An 18,507-nucleotide genomic window follows, 5' to 3' on the forward strand; every position below is an offset into this window, starting at 1 on the left:
AATATAAGCTCTAGATAGATTGATATTGAGATAGATAATGTTGATACGTAGATAGATCGATATCGAATTTGGTGACGCAGATAGACCTATATCGAAGTATATATTGTAGATAGATTGATATCGAGATAATGTAGACAGAACGATATCGAGATAATACAGATACTTCGATATCAGTGTAATGTAAATAGATCGATATCGATATAATGCAGATAGTGCGATATCAAGATAAATAATGCAGATAGATCGATACCGAGATACATAATGTAGATAGATCGATATCGAGATAATATAGATAGATATCGAGATAGGTAATGTCGACAGAACTATATCGAGATAATAATGTATATCGATATTGAGGTAATAATATAGATTAATCGACATTGAGATAGAAAATGCATGTAGAACGATATAGAAATAATGAAGTAGAATCTATCGAGATAGAAAATGCAGATGGAACGATATCGAGATAATAATGTAGATTAATCGACATCGAGATAGAAAATGCGGACAGATTGATATTGAGATAATGAAGTAGATAGGTTTTGGAATATGTCGATACATCAATATGGGGATTAATATACGTAGAGAGATCGAGACTAATGAATGTTAGAAAAATAATGATCGAGATCGAAATATGTAATTATAGATATATTGGTATCGAGAAAGATAAATGGAGAGAGATAGAGATAATTTCATATTGAAGGTATACCGATAAGCTATCACAATTTGATTATAATTATGTGTGTTTGTTCCGCCTTTGCTTATCATACGATTAAATAGAGAAACTAATAAATCATATTTTCATTAACGTTTTCGGTACTTACGTACCATCTTCAGATGTGTTTTTAAATAGTGTTTTAAATATTGACTGAAACATTTTATTTTCAATTTTGATAGTATGTTGTACCAACAAATAGTATATAAGAGCTAGGTAATTATTTATTCAATCATGGCAACACTTCATCGATATAGTACAGTACGCACAAAACCACTGATTATTTAAGTTTACGACACATGCACCTAGAGGCTTGGTTATCAATTAGTATTATATACATACGTCTGAAGATGGTACATAAGTACCGAAAACGTTAATGAAAATATGATTTATTAGTTTCTCTATTTAATCGTATGATAAGCAAAGGCGGAACAAACACACATAATTATAGAGATATAGTTGTATAGTAGATGGATGGATTGAAACATACGTGAATAAAGTGGATGGATAGATGGAGAATATGTGGAAGGACGGATAGATGGATGGATGGATGTGTGGATGAATGACTAAGTGGGTAAATAGGTGGATGGATGACTGGATAGTTGCATAGAGGGATAGTAGATGGATGAAAAGATGGATGATGGATGGTGAGTAGTAGGATGGACGGTTAAGTGGTCGGATGGATTGATGGATATGTAGATGGGTGAGAAGCACGATGGGTGAATGAATGGATTGATGGATGGACGGTTAGTTGAATGAATTGTTGGACAGATGGATAAATGGATTGGTGACTGGAAGGACGGATTTCTGTAGAGGTTTTACAGATGAACTTTAAATTATATATCAACTGAAAGATTTATTATATTTATTTAATGTAGGGCTGTAAAGTTTATCCTTAGCCGTGATAATGGCAACATGCAATATTCAAAAGTGAACGCCTGACCAACGGCGAATGTAATCTAGAAAAATATGTAATGGAGAATTTCTTCGGGGCATGGAGAAAAGAGCAGTAGAAGAGGAAGTCTAAATCAACGGAGAGGAATTGTGACATGGGATCGTATGACGTCGAAGGACTTTCTAAAGTGGTTGTAGATAGATTTCTAAGCACGGGACCAGTAGTTTCACTTCTCTCCCGGAGGAAGCCATGGGAAGAATATTGTGGCCTTTTAAAGGTATACCTAGATGAAAATTTGTCATTTTTTGAGAAAAATTCACATTTTTTAGCATTAAAATTTGTTTATGGTCTGAGGAACTTCAGAGTCAATTTTCATGCACTTATTCCCTTGGAATTGCATGTTTCGACGACCATTTCAAAGGCATATGCATGTGTCCATATTCATTTAATATTTCAAACTCATTTTTGTCCGCTTTTATTTTTGCACATTTTGCTTTGCTAAAAATGTTATTTGTCCTATAGAATTTATACTACATGAATTATACTTTTGTGAAATTTGTTTGATATGTGTGTAACAACTACTAATTCCACAGTTTGGGACATATGGCCGACATCTACGGATCCAGAATACAAAACAGAGGTTAAATTAAAAATAAAATAGGCCTACTATATGATTTAGAGAGAATACGGAACAATGATAAATTTAAAAATAAAGTACAATTTGATTTCGGAGAAACATGAGATGAAAGTACAATGAAGAGTAATGAAATGAAGAAAAAAATATTACGTAGTGTTACAATACCATTACACAAATTTTGTTAATGTCCTCATTAGAAAATTTAAGAGAAAGGAGAATGGTTTTGATTAACTTAAATGAAGTTCTCTTAGCACCAAAAAGAAGTCCTTTCACTTGCCATGTATTAGGCTAATATTCATTTTGTATCTCTCACTGAAGTGAGGAATATATAGATTGTGAATAGACTTCTTTTCATCGTTAACGTTATTGGCTTGTTGATCATCCTTCTCAAAACTATCAGGATTTTCTTCAAGTCTCACATTTTTGAACATTAACTTTTTTGCAGTAGTTACTAATTTTTTTAGCTGTTTTTATCGTTGACATTATAAAAAATTAATTCCTTTTATTTTGGAAAAAGAAATGAAAACACTGAATAGTATACCTGAGTCTTGTTTTGATGTGTTTCAAAGTTATGAAAATGTAATTTCAAGCAAAAATGTTAAAATTTGTGGGAATAATAGCGATTTTTCAAAAAACAAATTTAAATTTACGGAAATATTAATAATTCACACATTCTTCAACCAAATTAGATGGAATTTGGTATATACATTATATATAACTAGCCGTACCCGTGCGATCCGCTGCACCTGTTAGAAATAAATATAAAGTAATTACATAATTAAAATAGGACGTTTGATCCAAGGAATATTCGTGTTTGATAGAAGGATAAATCGTTTAATATGTTACTTAATTTAAATTGTATTTAAATAATTAAAATGCGATCATTTTGATACAGAGAGCACTCAGAAGTTACTGTAATAACATTATAGCATTATGTCCATCTAGAGAAACTTTCCAATGGTGAAATAATTAATTATACAAATCGGTTAATTTAGCTTTCGATATTACTTCATACAAAGACAGAAACATTCTCTGTGGGGTATGTTTCATATCTTTCGATTGTTATTGTCCAAGGCCCCTTATAGACGTAGTCCTTTGTTTCCATTTCATTACACCGCCTTAGATGGCATTGTATTTTAATTTTAAAGCTCATTTATCTCATTAAATATCAGTCCTATCAACATTTTGCAAGGAATAAAACTTATCGGAAATTATTTTTAAAGAAACTTTTGTCATGTAACATATTTAATAAAAATCAATAATAAGCGAGATATTTCGATTTATTTAATTCAGGCCCCCTTATAACCCCCCTTTTAAATAACGTATTTTGAATGTTATATAGCCTAAAATCTAAGTTACAGCAAACTTAATTTATATTCAAATTTTCATATAAATCGGTTCAGCTATTATCGCGTGAAAAGGTAACAAACATCCAGACGGACAGACAGACAGACATACAAACAAAAATTTCAAATGAGCGATTTTTGGTTTCAGGGTGGTTAATTATATATGTTAGGACCAATTATTTTTGGAAAATAGAAAATTACCAGAAAAATTTCGGCTACAGATTTATTATTAGTATAGATGAGTGCAATAACTGTAAAAAGTTTCAGAGTTGTACGCTTATTTGTTTAGAAAATTGAAATATCACCTTGATGTACCAATAAAATTCATTGTCCTTTGGCGGGTTTCAACTCAAGAGTATTGGATCTAAGGACTAACATGGTAGCGCCTAAACCAACCGCTTGCTAGCCTACTTAATATAGTTATTTTATGGCAGTGGGTTATCAAGTTTTACTCCACATTCTTCATCATTCAGGCTACTTCATAGCGATTTATTGTAAAAGAGACTAACTTCACAGCAGCACGCCACTGTAACAATTGGTTTGAAGACGACTATGTAGGATATTCCTGGGCAGAATAGGTGAAATAATTTCGTGCTGGTTGAAGAGTGCAGTTTTTCAGCCTGCATTACGGGTCCTGACAAGTCATTTCACGGACGAGGAGGTCTCAGATTGAGGATTGCGCGGCGAGCACGACGGATGGCGCGGAAGATGTGTCGTGACGGCTAGCAAATGGAGTCGAGCACGAGGCTATCGACCAGCACGCGCGAGCTTAACCTTTCACCCGGCAGCGGGCACGCGCGTCTCTGTGTAGGAATTCTTACTAGTCATCCACATGTCATCACTTAGCACTGCGAGGAGATGTCAGCCAGGACTGTAACAAACAGAGCATAATATGCAGATTCTCTTTTTATTCATGTAATGTTTGCTCGTTTTATTACCGGTTCTTCTGTATGGTTGTGAAACTTGGACTCTCACTCTGAGAGAGGAACATAGGTTCCTCTCTCACTCTGAGAGAGGAGCATAGGTTCAGGGTGTTTGAGAATAAGGTGCTTAGGAAAATATTTGAGGTTAAGCGGGATGAAGTTACAGGAGAATGGAGAAAGTTACACAACACAGAACTGCACGCATTGTATTCTTCACCTGACATAATTAGGAACATTAAATCCAGACGTTTGAGATGGGCAGGGCATGTAGCACGTATGGGCGAATCCAGAAATGCATATAGAGTGTTAGTTGGGAGACCGGAGGGAAAAAGACCTTTAGGGAGGCCGAGACGTAGATGGGAGGATAATATTAAAATGGATTTGAGGGAGGTGCGGTATGATGATAGAGACTGGATTAATCTTGCACAGGATAGGGACCGCTGGCGGGCTTATGTGAGGGCGGCAATGAACCTTCGGGTTCCTTAAAAGCCATTTGTAAGTAAGTAAGTAATGTTTGCTCGTTTTCTTCCTTCATCCTCTATTTGTTTATTTCTTCATTTCTTTATGTGTTTTTATTTCTTCTAATTTATTCATTATACGAAGTACAGAGTGTTTCAAAAGTAAGAGACAACTTTAAGTGCTGATACAAATCTGGCTTTCAGGTATAGCTCCCTGTACAGCTGACTTGAATAATTTCAAGGGAAAAGTTGATCCGGGGCCGGGCATCAAACCCGGGACTTTTGGCTGAGCGCACCAACGCTCTACCGATTGAGCTACCCAGGAACTCTACCAGACCCAGACTCAATTGGACAGAGTTTCGCAATAATAGTCCAATCGACAATTAAAAAAAAGAGATATTTGCACAAATCTGTTGATGGCAGGCTAATTTAACGCGGAAAAAAAAATCAAGAATGCGATATCTGAATTTTGCTGCTACTTATAAGCAAAAATTCGTTTCTTGCATAAAAGTACATTATGCAACGAGCCTATAATGATAGTAATTAAGAAGCGAGTATGGATGTTTATGAAACGAGAGCAAGCGAGTTTCATAATTTTCATACGAGCTTCTTAATTACCATTATAGGCGAGTTTCATACGACTTTTTATGCTCGACCATATTTCTAACTTGAAATTATTCAGATGTATACATTTTATTTGTATCTGACAAGATCGGAAGTGACCTTGTTCTAGGTCGTGAATTGTGAGATGTGCGCAGACGCGAAAGTATTGATTTTTTCCGAGGAACAATAATGTCATTGACCTTGTGTAATGGTATAACCTTGATTATTGAATTCGACATTGAAAAACGAGATGACAAATTGAATTTATTTGAATATTATTTACAATTAACGCTAATTATTATAGTAACAGAACATAACCTTCTGCGACAGTATTGGATTTCCAGCCTCCGTGACTTTTCGCTAATTCTCTTTCGATTGCATATCCGAGAATAATCGATACTTGCGGTTTTATAACGGTACAAAGCTGACTTGTTATTGGCTGAACACCTGTAAGCTGAGTTGTCATTGGCTGAAAACACCTGTACTTTAATGAGTAGGTGTACTTTAATGACATGCATTAAAGTACTGCTACTAGGTGTATAATTACTACATTTCGGCATGGTCGAGCGTAAAATTCATTTATTTATTTTGCTTTGAAATATTAATCCAACCGCTGGGCTCTTATCAAAAATCGGTTAGCCTTTTTTTTTTTTTGGTATTATTTGTGCTATTTTTTTTTATAATAGCATGAATGTTATATAAATCCCACAAGGGTAGCTGCCCTTTAGTAAGGGTTGCCAAAAGGCACAGCATATTAAACAAATAAAATAAAAATAAACATTTGCATTATCACTATTTACGATTTTTATTTTCAAATGGAAGCTGCCCTTGGGAAAGTACTTTTATTCAATAAGTATTGGTAATCAAATAGAATATAAGGAAATTTAGGTGTACAGGTAATTACGTAAAATCTGAACAGAATATTTCATTACGTCTATAGCAATAATTTTCAAAATATTTAAAGGAATTCCAAAAGACTTAAAACATTCAACCGAGAATTTTGGAATTGTTCCCCTCGCTCCGAACAATAGGCCAAATACTTCAATCTGTCCTTGTATTCTTTCATAGAATGTTTTATATAAAAAAAACAGATTTATTTCAAAGGCCGATATCTCGAAACAGGTTTTAGGCGCTTGGTCTCTTATTGCGTAACTACGTCCAAGTATTCCTTTTATATCCACATACCTCAAGTGGGCTGACAAGACGTCAGAGATCCGGAACAATTTTTCCCTTGAAATTATTCAAGTTATCTTTACATGGATCTATACCTGAAAGCCAGATTTGTGTAATACACGTCACTGTTCGTTAACAGAAACCCACAAGTTTATGAACTTGGTGTGCAATCAGTACTGGGTCATTTACAAAAGGTGCAAGAGTTGAATGTGGGGGATTTTCCACGACGGGTACAATTTTGCCAACGAATATGAAACTCAGTTAAAACGACCTTATTTTATTTTAGTGAAATATTAATTAGATCTACGGATGAGGCATCATTTACTTTACAACCAAAAATCTAGCCTACAGGTTTTTCCCTTGATTATTTAACGACGCTGTATCAACTACAAGTTTATTTAGCGTCGATGAGATTGGTGATAGTGAGATGATATTTGGCGAGATGAGGCCGAGGATTCGCCATACATTATCTTACATTTGCCTTACGGTTGGGGAAAACCTCGGAAAAACCCAACCAGGTAATTAGCCCAAGCGGGAATCGAAGCCGCGCCCGAACGGAACTCCGGATCGGTAGGGAAGCGCCTTACAAGCAAACATTCTGATGGGGGCAGATAAAAAAAAATATTTTTTCTTCCACCATGTTAATAATCTCAAAAGAAGTGCTTATACAAATTTTGGCCACTTAACCGCAATTACGAGGATGTTCAGAAAGTGATTTTCCCTGAGGCCGTTTACAGAAAAAACACAATTGCATGGAAAGATATTTTATTGAAATAGATAAAGCAATTGTTGCATTATTTGTCAACATATTCCCCACTGGAATTGAGACATTTGTCATATCATGGAATAAATTTTTGTGTCCATGTGTTGTAGAAGTCGGCCGCCTGGGTTCGGAACCAGCGTTTCACAGCCGTCTATACCTCTCTGTCGATTCCATGATATGAAAAATGTCTCAGTTCTGGTGAGGCCTATGTTAAGAAATAGCTAAAAAGATTGCTTTGTCTGTTCCTTAAGTTTTTTCAATGAAATTCTGTTTTCTTTCTATTAACGGCCCCTGGCGAACTTATTTTTTTTACGGTCCCCGTAATTGCGGTCAAGTGGCCAACATTTATATAAGCACTTCTTTTGACATTATTAATATGTTGGAAGAAAAAAAATGTAACTTTATCTGACCCCATCAGAATGTTTGCTTGCTAGTCGACAGAGCTACGCCGGTAGCTGTAGGGTTAATGTCTGGAAATCTTGTAGGCTAAATGAAAGAAAATAACTTGGCCATAACACGGTCACCAGAAGTGTGACATTAAAATTCTTTTCCGGGTTAAATATGGGGAAGGCGCACCATCTAAATGAATGTGGCCATATTTTCAATGTTTTGTTCTCATGAAGCTTTCTTGAAACTTCGATGCAAGCTTCTGCTTCTGTTTCTGAAGGACTCAAAGTACACAGGGCACCCTTAAACTAGAACGAATACGAAACCGTCGAAAGGCCTCAGAAGAACTGCGTCTATCTTCGTAATCCGATATGAGTTCGTAGAGGTAATACTAGCCTATAGGCCAGGCGTCGCCCGATCGCACAGTCGTGCTGGCTGAAGCTGCACAGTGGACAAGTCTACGCGGGAAACAGTCGCTGTGCAGGAGAGGGGAGGGGATGGTAGTTGAAACCGACTCAGTGGCGGTCTACCAGTACAGTCATTCAAGCGTTGTCCGTATCCCTTGGTTATGCACCATTCCATGTGTTTCTATTTGAAATATACGTAATAAAATTTATCATCATCATCATCATCATCATCCTTCACGAATTAGGCCTCTGTAGACCTGTTTCGGCCCCATCTAGCAGTCTTCTTAAAGGTCTTCCTGGTCGACGATGTCCTCTAGGTTTATATTGCATCATAATTTTTGGGATTCTTGAATTTTCCATTCTTCTTACATGATCTAGCCAATTGAATTTGTATCTGCTGATTTTTTCTTCTACTGACTCTACTTCTAATTGTTCTAAAATGTCGTCATTCCTTTTTCGGTCTAAAAGAGTATATCCTGCTGTCCTCCTCAAAAATTTCATTTCCGTTGCTTTGATTCTGTTCATGTCTTTTTTCTTTAATGACCAAATCTCGCTTCCGTATAAAAAGGTGGGTAATGCTAGTGTATTATATATTTTATTCTTGTAGATTTTTGTACTAATTTAGCTTTTAATGCATTGTTTATTATTCCTAGAATTTGTGTAAATTTGGTAATTTTCTTGTTCACATCTTTTTCATTTTGATAAGATATTTCACAACCCAGATGATTGAAATTTTGCACTTCCCGTGGTCCACCCTGTTTCTACCAACGAGGAAATGGCGACCGAGTCACAGCGGTATAACTGTTTCATCAAATGCAGAGGAAATGCTGCATTACAAGCCTGTCCAGAGGCTAAAAGTGGCAGCCCCACTACTGGACTACCTAACGATAAGGCTAGTAACCTATCTTAGGGAAAATTACATTACTTTCAAGCCTCAAACAAGCAGTATAAGGACAGATAAAATTTATCCTATAACTAAAAGAATTTGAAACATGCAATCATTAATTTCTTCTGGCAAATTAGTAAACAAACGGAGCACATTAAATATGCTGAAATCAGCCAAATAATACACTGAGTTTAACGACCCATTTTGTTCCTAAAGTTAGAAACAGTTTCTTCAATTTTATGTTTAACATAAATTATTCCTTTTTTCAACAACCGTAAACTAAATTATTACATGAAAATAAAGGCCACAAATATGTACAATTAATAAAAAAAATAAACTATATTCAATACTTATTCTCCATCAAACTACAGCCTATATAAGAGAATCGTTTTCCTATATAGTATATCTAACGAACATTTTTCCTTTCTAGGAATATAGTAAATGCCAAATGAGTTTATTAAACGTACTTTAAGATAACAAATTGCAAAAATTAGTTACTTTTGTACCGATAGAGTTAGGAAAAGAATGTGTAATGTTTAGTTTATTATTATTATTATTATTATTATTATTATTATTATTATTATTATTATTATTATTATTATTATTATTATACACATTAGTTATTAGTAGGGAACGGAATTTGGAGCAGTAAAAGCTAGTATTGGCATCTACACAGTCATTTGTTTACAACCCTTTATACCAAGTCCTCCCCTCCATGACATACTCGCAGATCTCTGCACGTCAACAACAGGTGAACGGGACAGTTGTCGCATAAGAACTTCAACATGCAGGTTTACAGTTCAGAGTAGTGAAGTGCAGGTACAATGCCGAAAGTGAAACCAACTAACAATACAAAATTGAAAGACTATGTTAGTAAAAGCTCCAGATCGAGTATCAAAATTCAAGGAAACAGTTCCCTAAATTGTCGCTTCCCCCATGTCCAGTTCTTAAGAGCTGGGGGTCAAGGTTAGAAGCTTGCAATTATTACGCACATCACCTCCAATCTGTGAAGAAAGTGGTCCAGGCTTTCGATCCCGATGACGCGGCCGCGATTCAAATACGCTAGGAACTGCTAAATGATAGAACAATCGAAAAAGAAGTCATGGATATTAAGTCAAATTTGTTATATTTGCCGGATGCCATTATTCGATTAGAAAAGTCAGGAGTAGAACTAGTTGAGCAAATAAATATTATGAGGACTATTGTAAATAAACTGAATGCAATAGAAGGTGAAGTAGGAAAACGTGTTGGTGAAAAAATAGACAGGGTTTGATTAAAAATGATGGTTACAGTATTCTAACAAAGAAGTGTCCCAATGACGTCATTTAACATGTGAATTTAATTGACGTATCTTATTTCAAGTACTCTCCAATTGTCTCTGGAGATGTTAAAAAATTTCCTTCCTTGCAACAGAGCAAAGTTGTATTTTGAAAATTTGAAAAATATATTTATAATTTATTATAACAAGGCAAAGCAGGAATAATTGTTTCATCAACAAAACATACAATTAATTAAAAATGCCATTTCTACATTTTGTTCAACATTTAATGATACTGTATTAGGCTATATTGTAAATATTGTAGTATATTGAATATATTGTAAATACTGTAGTATACGTTGTATACATATTAATCATATTTCACGATATGTAAATAAAGATTTTAATTTAACACGCTCCTGACAAAAAAACATACATATTCAGAGGCGAGTTCCATGCAGAATGTAATGTTGTTTATTGGTGTCTTGTGCGTTACCAAGAAAAATATATGTATTTCAAAATAAAATGCAGATTATGTACATATGTAGGCCACTATATGTCATTAAAATATAATTTGTTTATTTTAAAATACGTTTACAGAACATTGCGTGTAAGTTTGTATGAAGTGAACTGTACTAGTCCATGCTCCGTGACGCAGCTCTCTTGACAGTCACTGAGCTACGAATATCTATACTACGTTTCACCATTCGTTATAATACTCCAAATCCCTTTCTCTGGTTATTAGTAATTTTTGGATGAGATGGTTCGTTCTTCTCCCTTATATTCTTCATAATCATTTGAGTGATAGGACGAATAATATCGTTGTAGGTTGAAATTCCTTCTGTTATTCAGAACTTTACCACAAACCAAACACGTGGGCACTCCCGACTTTTCAGCAAATAGAAATGACTCTTCCTAGGTATAATAACAATTTCAATAGCGTGGATGGCCTATCGGACATCCCTTCTTCTGACATTTCTGGTCCGGCACTGTGTACTACAGAGAACGAACTGTGTCCGTGCGCCTGCACAGACTGGCTACACAGCAGGCGAGGCCCTGCACGTGACTAGCGCTACGGTCAGTTGAGGACGCCTGCTATAGGCTATATTATCTTCAAAAATATAACACATTCTTTTAGTTCTATCCGTTTGTGGAAATTTTTTAAACTCAAAATATTATTGCGTGTACAAAAATAAACAATTTCGCTGGTATGACAGTTGCATTTCTTGTGTAATATGTAGGCCCAATTGTATAAAACTCTCTGACTAAAGATCAACTTTGATCGAAGATCGAAAAGTGAACCGAGTTCAGACACTTCTTCTATTGTATAAAACTTTTCTGCGATCAATTACCTTGGTTCAAATGCAATCTAAGTTCACGTGAAAAGGATTTGGCAACATCGCATAAACAGGTGAAATATGTGATGCGCGGACCATGTTGTACAAGTTTGTTCAGTGTTACCAATCTAGCGACTTTAACTCTTTTTCAATAACAATTTCTTTTAACTTTTGTATTGCATAAATAGGTGTTTAGCGAACTTTTTAGCACCCCATAGTGACAAAATTTAATCTTTCTTTGTTGATTAATGAGAAATCTTGCGACTTTACAACTACTTTTTGGCGACTTTCCGTACACACTGTTGGAGACACTGGTTTATTTGTGCAATGTAAATAATGGCGGACAATAAGAAGAAGGTTGACTGTTCTCCAAATTGTTATCATGTTATGGTGTTTGATACTGCTAAACATAATAAAGCTTTATAAAACGACAAATTGAAAATTTATGAATGTACCTATCACATCCATTAATAATTAATGGTCGTTATAAACATAATATAATTATAGGTTATATTATTTGATACTGCTGAACACGATAGAGCCTTATAAAATATAAGATTGTTTGTGTATTAAGGCAAGAAATTGAAAAAATATATATATATATATATATATATATATATATATATATATATATATAAGTGTAACTACCATATCTATTAATATTAATAACAATGGTTATTCTATTTGCACAATCTACCACTCGTATATTTCAAACAGAAAAGAAATAACTGAACTTGGATCATCTAACTTAATCGGAGAAATTTCTTCAGTCAAAGTTGACTTTAGTTGGAGACAAATTAATCTCAGATTAGACTTTATACAACACAAAATTCCAAGTTCAGCTAGAACAAGGATCAATTTAACCTCTGATCTAAGATTAAATGGTTTATACAATCGGCCCGTAGAGTCCTGCGTTTGGTTACCTACTAGGTAACTCAATTATTATAATTATTGATATATTACATATAGATTCAATTGAATAATATTAGTTAATAAATTAAGTTATTCTTTTTCGCATAGGCTTTATTTGTTAAATAGATCTAATTAAATAAACATGTAGGCCTACTAGTCGTTAAAATTTAAGGGGAATTGAACGTTATCGCATGCAAAGTAATGGTAAAAATAGCCTATCTTCAAGCAGTCATAGATGTAATACTATTTATCACAGCTCTTTCATTTTTTTAGTGATATATGTATATACATTAAGCTTTAAAATGAAAGAGGAATGGTTAATCTAGTGTAAATCTTACCCTTAAATTAATTTTTTAATTTAAACATATTTTTATATAAACTCACTACATACCTGTGATTAGGTACACTCTATTCACTTATCATAGCACACATTGAATTAAAATTTTTTGCCACTTATTGCTAATAGATACTAAAAGATACCCTACTAAAATTATTAAAATATCTGTAATATTATGGGCATAGGGCTTATACTGATCTTCCTCATTTCTTTATTTTACCGACGGTGATGATTGCTATAAGCCCTATGCCCATAATATTACAGATACATGGATAATTTTAGTAGGATATGTTTTGGTATCTATTAGCAGTAAGTGGTCAAATTTTCAATAAAATATGTCCTACAATAAGTGAATAGAGTGTACCTAATCACAGACATGTAGTTATTTTATAAAAAGAAATGTGCTTAATTAAAAAAAATAATTTAATGATAGAGATTTACTCTAGAGTAACCATTCTTTTTCATTTCATAGCTTAATATGTATACACACATAGCTAACAAAAATGAAAGATCTCTGATAAATAGTATTATATTTATGAACTGCTTGAAGATAGGCTATTTTTACCATTATTTTGCATGCGATAATGACCAACTCCCCTTAACTCAAGGCTATTCCTATAGAACAGGGGTTCTCAACCTTTCGAAGATTGTGATACTAAATGAGGGAGCACCATGCAATCGAATAGGTTCAATAGACCTATATGAGTACATAAATAAAATAAAAGTAAACAAATATATTTTTAAAACACTCACCAGGATAATGATATCTTTGCACTTTGTTACTCAAAATTTCAGTGACATTCAAGGAGAAGTTAATTGTAGCGACACATAAACAGTCCTAGTATGTGGATTAGTTATTCTCGATCTTCCTTGTTCTTGAGGTATTTTATAAGTGAGGAAGTTTTTTTCACTTAGATACGTTGTCACGAACATGGCCAAAAATATGAGAGAAACAGTCCGTGATATTTGGAGCCTTGTATCTTCTGCCCTCCAAAGGCTATGAATTTCTCCTTTTAAGCAAATATTTCATCTGTAAGTAGGACTGGATATCTATCAATTGTAGTTCCACACGAGCAGCCATATTATTCTTTTGAATAGTTTTGATTTTTCTTATTAATTTCACACTGTATTTAAAATGATTGTATACCATGAGATACGAGAAGGCCTATCAGGTCTCTAACATAGCATAATGGATAGGTAGAAACACTATTTGTTCCGGTACATACAACAAAGTTTGAATTGAAACCAGAAGCTCAGGAGCATTCGTGCTCGCGAGCACATTTTAACTTGCATGACGAGAGCACCAAATAGCATTAAAAGAGCACCAGGTTGAGAATGCCTGCTGTAGAATCTTCAGTGTCTTGTAAATATTTATAATGACAATAAATACAGGGTGCGTCAGAAAGAACGGATGGATTTCAAACTATCGATACACAGCGAGGGGAGGGATACAGTGAGGGGGACCACGACTGTTGGGTCAGCGAGAGAATGCAGTTTCAGTTGAGAACATGGTGTTGGTCTGGTGTAGAACGTGCTTCCATCGCAAGACATTTTTTAAAAAATGAAGAGTCTGTGATCGCTACTCAGGACTCATTTCGACATCGGACGTCACGCTAGGATTCCAACTCGGAATACAATTTTGCGGTGGGTGACTTCATTTCGTACCACAGGTTCAACATTAAAGAAGAAATCACCTGGACGAACACGGAGTGCGTGTACATCTGCAAATGTGGAGACAGACACTAGGTTGTCCGGCCACCTCAACGATCAGCCCGCACTGAGATTGTCCGAGGTTACGGTAAGATCTCGCGCCCTGCGAATTCTTTCTTTGGGACCATTTGAAGGCGTAAGTAACCACATACACTGGACGGACTGAAGACGGCGATTCGTGAAGAAATCGCTGCAATCCTACCAACTATGACCGTGAAAGTGACGGCGAACTTCAGAAAACGCCTCGATACCTGTATCGAAAGCCAAGGACATCATATGGATTATGTTGTATACCATAAATAAACTGCATGTATTGGTGAATCTGTTGATAACAATAAATTTTTGATTTGATGAATCCTTACAATTTTCTTGCCCTGTGAAATCCATCCGTTCTTTCTGACGCACCCTATATATATATATATATATATATATATATATATATATATATATATATATATATTACGTCACTACTGTATTAAGGGTGGTTAAGTGGAACAATGTGCTTTTATGGCCTTACTCTCCAGCGAAAATTCTATATTCTACAATAATAAAGCACCGATGGCTGCTTATACTGCCTGCTCATTCAATGGTCAAACATGTAACATGACCTATATACTGTATTATGCCTATATCTACAAGCGACTTCATTGACCGTTAGGAGCTGCCATCTAGAGACAATTTTTTTTCTATTGAATGAGTTGCTCAGTTATAAAAGCTGTTATGTGACAGAATTAAAAACAGTTTCCAAGTAAAAATGACAAATTATCTACTAGTAGCACTTTTATGGAACTTGTAAGGTTGTTATTATTTTTGTTCTTAAAAAACTGACGAAGACCATAGTATAGTCCGGGTCAGCTTACTTCATACCCTAAGGGTGAAAACTAACCATTTTTCCCCCATTACTACATATGCTAGTGGATTGCGGCGATTTTCTAGTTTGCAAGTTGATTTTTCTTTTGCCAACTTCGTTTCGAATTTCGATACTGACAAATACTGCAAATGGTAGTGATTTTGTAACTAGTATGTTGGCAGCTGAGACAAATATCGACAATATTTGTCGGTACTGGAGTTTCATGAAATTAAAATTGTACTAGATTTCTGAGCCGGTTACTGGAAGCTAGTGAAATTTGAACATCCTAATAATTAATTAATAACGGTATTAATATTAATACATAATAGTTATTTTATGTGTTGTGGTTATAATTCAAGACTATAGTCAGGGAAGTTTTCGGAGTTAGTACTAATAATTTCATATGGTCAAAAAAAAAAAATACATTTTTAGGTTATGTCTCGTGAGTCAATTGTTTAGTCAAACCCTAGATCATATATACCCAGATTGTTCTGCGTTATAGGCTTTGACAGTAACAACTTTTGTCAGGTTTACTATGCTGCCATCTAGTTGTTACATAAGGAGTCACGTCGTAACTCCCATTTGAATTGCATTAGCGACTGTACTGCCATCTCGTGTTTATTTACGGCGGACGGCTGGCGATTCTGGCGGTTGTTCTCTTCAAAGTGCAACCGATTTTAACACAGGAATGAGCAATCTATATGTGATCTGGGATCAATCCAATGAATTTCGTATTGCCAGACAAAATACTTGACATGTTCATCCCTTTCATGCATAGTTTGCCTACGAAAATATGTTACAAATTATTGAATTATTTAGAATAACCTTCCAACATAAAGTACGGTAAGTAAATGTCATTCAGTACGTAGGATCGTGTGATATCTGGTAATAATTGGCAACAATGACAAGACGGCAATATTTGCTGTTTAGGAACTGTTCTTATGTGACCCTCACTATATATTTGGTGCTGTCACCTATCATTTCAGCGAAAGAATTGTTAGAATGGTCTTATCAGCTGTCAGTATAAGCAGCCATCAGATGCGTTGAAGCAAGCGGTAAACAAAGATACGAGAAATTAAAATTAGGTCTACCACTCACTTTTGAAATAAACTTTATACTTTCAGCTTTATGGAAGATTAGTACAACTCAACTTCACCGACGAGAATCAAACCCGTGTCTTCCCAACTTGGAGCTGAAAGCACTATTGCTGGAACCGTAGCTGAGGACTGGGCAGAAAAGTAATGTTACCCACTCTTGACACAAAGACCGTCTAAAAAAAATTGAAAGAATAATCGCGCAAGTTGTTTCATGTACTTGAATGAAATGGTGCTGTGAACTGAGGAAAGGGAAGTCCGCTCTGCAGGGCTGCAGGCAACAACTTGAACGAGCGTTAGCTGGCGACAATCAGCACTCTCGCGCCGTTGCTGCGAACGCACACATAACTGTCTGCGGGCTCTGACGTATGGCTCTCTCGAGGCTGCCCGCCCGCCTGTACGCGGAGTCGGAATTGTCTGCAAGTCTAGTACAGCGAGCTCCCAGATACAGCGGCGAAGCCTTGCGCACTTGTCTTGATTCACTGGACTTAATTCTGCGAGAAATCAAGTCGGGTTACATCGTCAAGACGTCAAGGCTGTATTTCAGCCAGTCAACTGACGGCTTCTAGTCTGAGAGCATCTCTGTTCGAGCCTGGACAGATTCTCTAAGATTTGTGTTGGAAAAATTGACTATGTAGAAGATTTTTCAGCGTAATTCGGTCCTCTCTGTTACAATTTTATTACAGATCGCATTTTATGTATTAAAATCAATGAAAAATAAAACCCACGAGTGGCATGGTCATGTATAAAACAATAGAGGAAAACCGATGACCCAGAAATAGGCTATACTCCAACGGTCACCGCCAGATACGAACAAAACAGGAGGACCAAGATTGAAAATTGGAAAACCCATGTATACATTTTAAGAGAGGACAGGAACCTGGAAGAAGCAGATTGGAAGGACATAGAGAAATAGATATTGAAAACTGAAGATCTATAGGTCTAATAGAAGGGAGGGAAGCCAAAGAAGAAATATAGGGTGCTAATTCATAGACATTTCGCTAGCCCGTCCTACGAGCGTGCTAAACTAGCCACGACTATCGACTGGTTACTTGTACGGGATTCATATCATATCATATCATATCATATCATATCATATCATATCATATCATATCATATCATATCATATCATATCCATATCATATCATATCATATCATATCATATCATATCATATCATATCATATCATATCATATCATATCATATCATATCATATCATATCATATCATATCATATCATATCGTATCGTATCGTATCGTATCATATCTCATATATCATATATCATATATCATATCACATCACATCACATCACATCACATCACATCACATCACATCACATCACATCACATCACATCACATCACATCACATCACATCACATCACATCACATCACATCACATCCTATCATATCATATCATATCATATCATATCATATCATATCATATCATATCATATCATATCATATCATATCATATCATATCATATCATAGCATATCATATCATATCATATCATATCATAGCATATCATATCATATCGCTAACACTGGTTTATGAATACGAAAAACGTTAGTTCGCTGATCATCCACCGGAAGTCCGCACTAAGAATGTCTATGAATACTGCCCTAATATTCCAACTATAATTATAAACGATCAAGCAGTATCTTCACTCTGGCATAAATAGTAATGCTAATACTAGATTTGAAAGCGGTAGCTAATAATAGCGAATGCAATATAGTAAACTTCGTTTTCGCTGTACAATTGTTATAAATAGAGCCAGGATGTTCATGCATTGACATATCGATGTCTGAGAACTGTTCT

General features: G+C 35.2%; 1 protein-coding gene across 3 annotated transcripts in view; it reads right to left on the minus strand.

Moving 5' to 3' along the window:
• LOC138704511 (homeobox protein orthopedia-like) overlaps nt 1–18,507 on the minus strand; it is a 384,195-nt gene that overhangs the window by 54,492 nt on the left and 311,196 nt on the right. The gene's annotated exons all lie outside the window — the stretch shown is intronic.

Source organism: Periplaneta americana, chromosome 8 (genome assembly GCF_040183065.1).
Source record: "Periplaneta americana isolate PAMFEO1 chromosome 8, P.americana_PAMFEO1_priV1, whole genome shotgun sequence".
In the NCBI taxonomy this organism is placed as follows: domain Eukaryota; kingdom Metazoa; phylum Arthropoda; class Insecta; order Blattodea; family Blattidae; genus Periplaneta; species Periplaneta americana.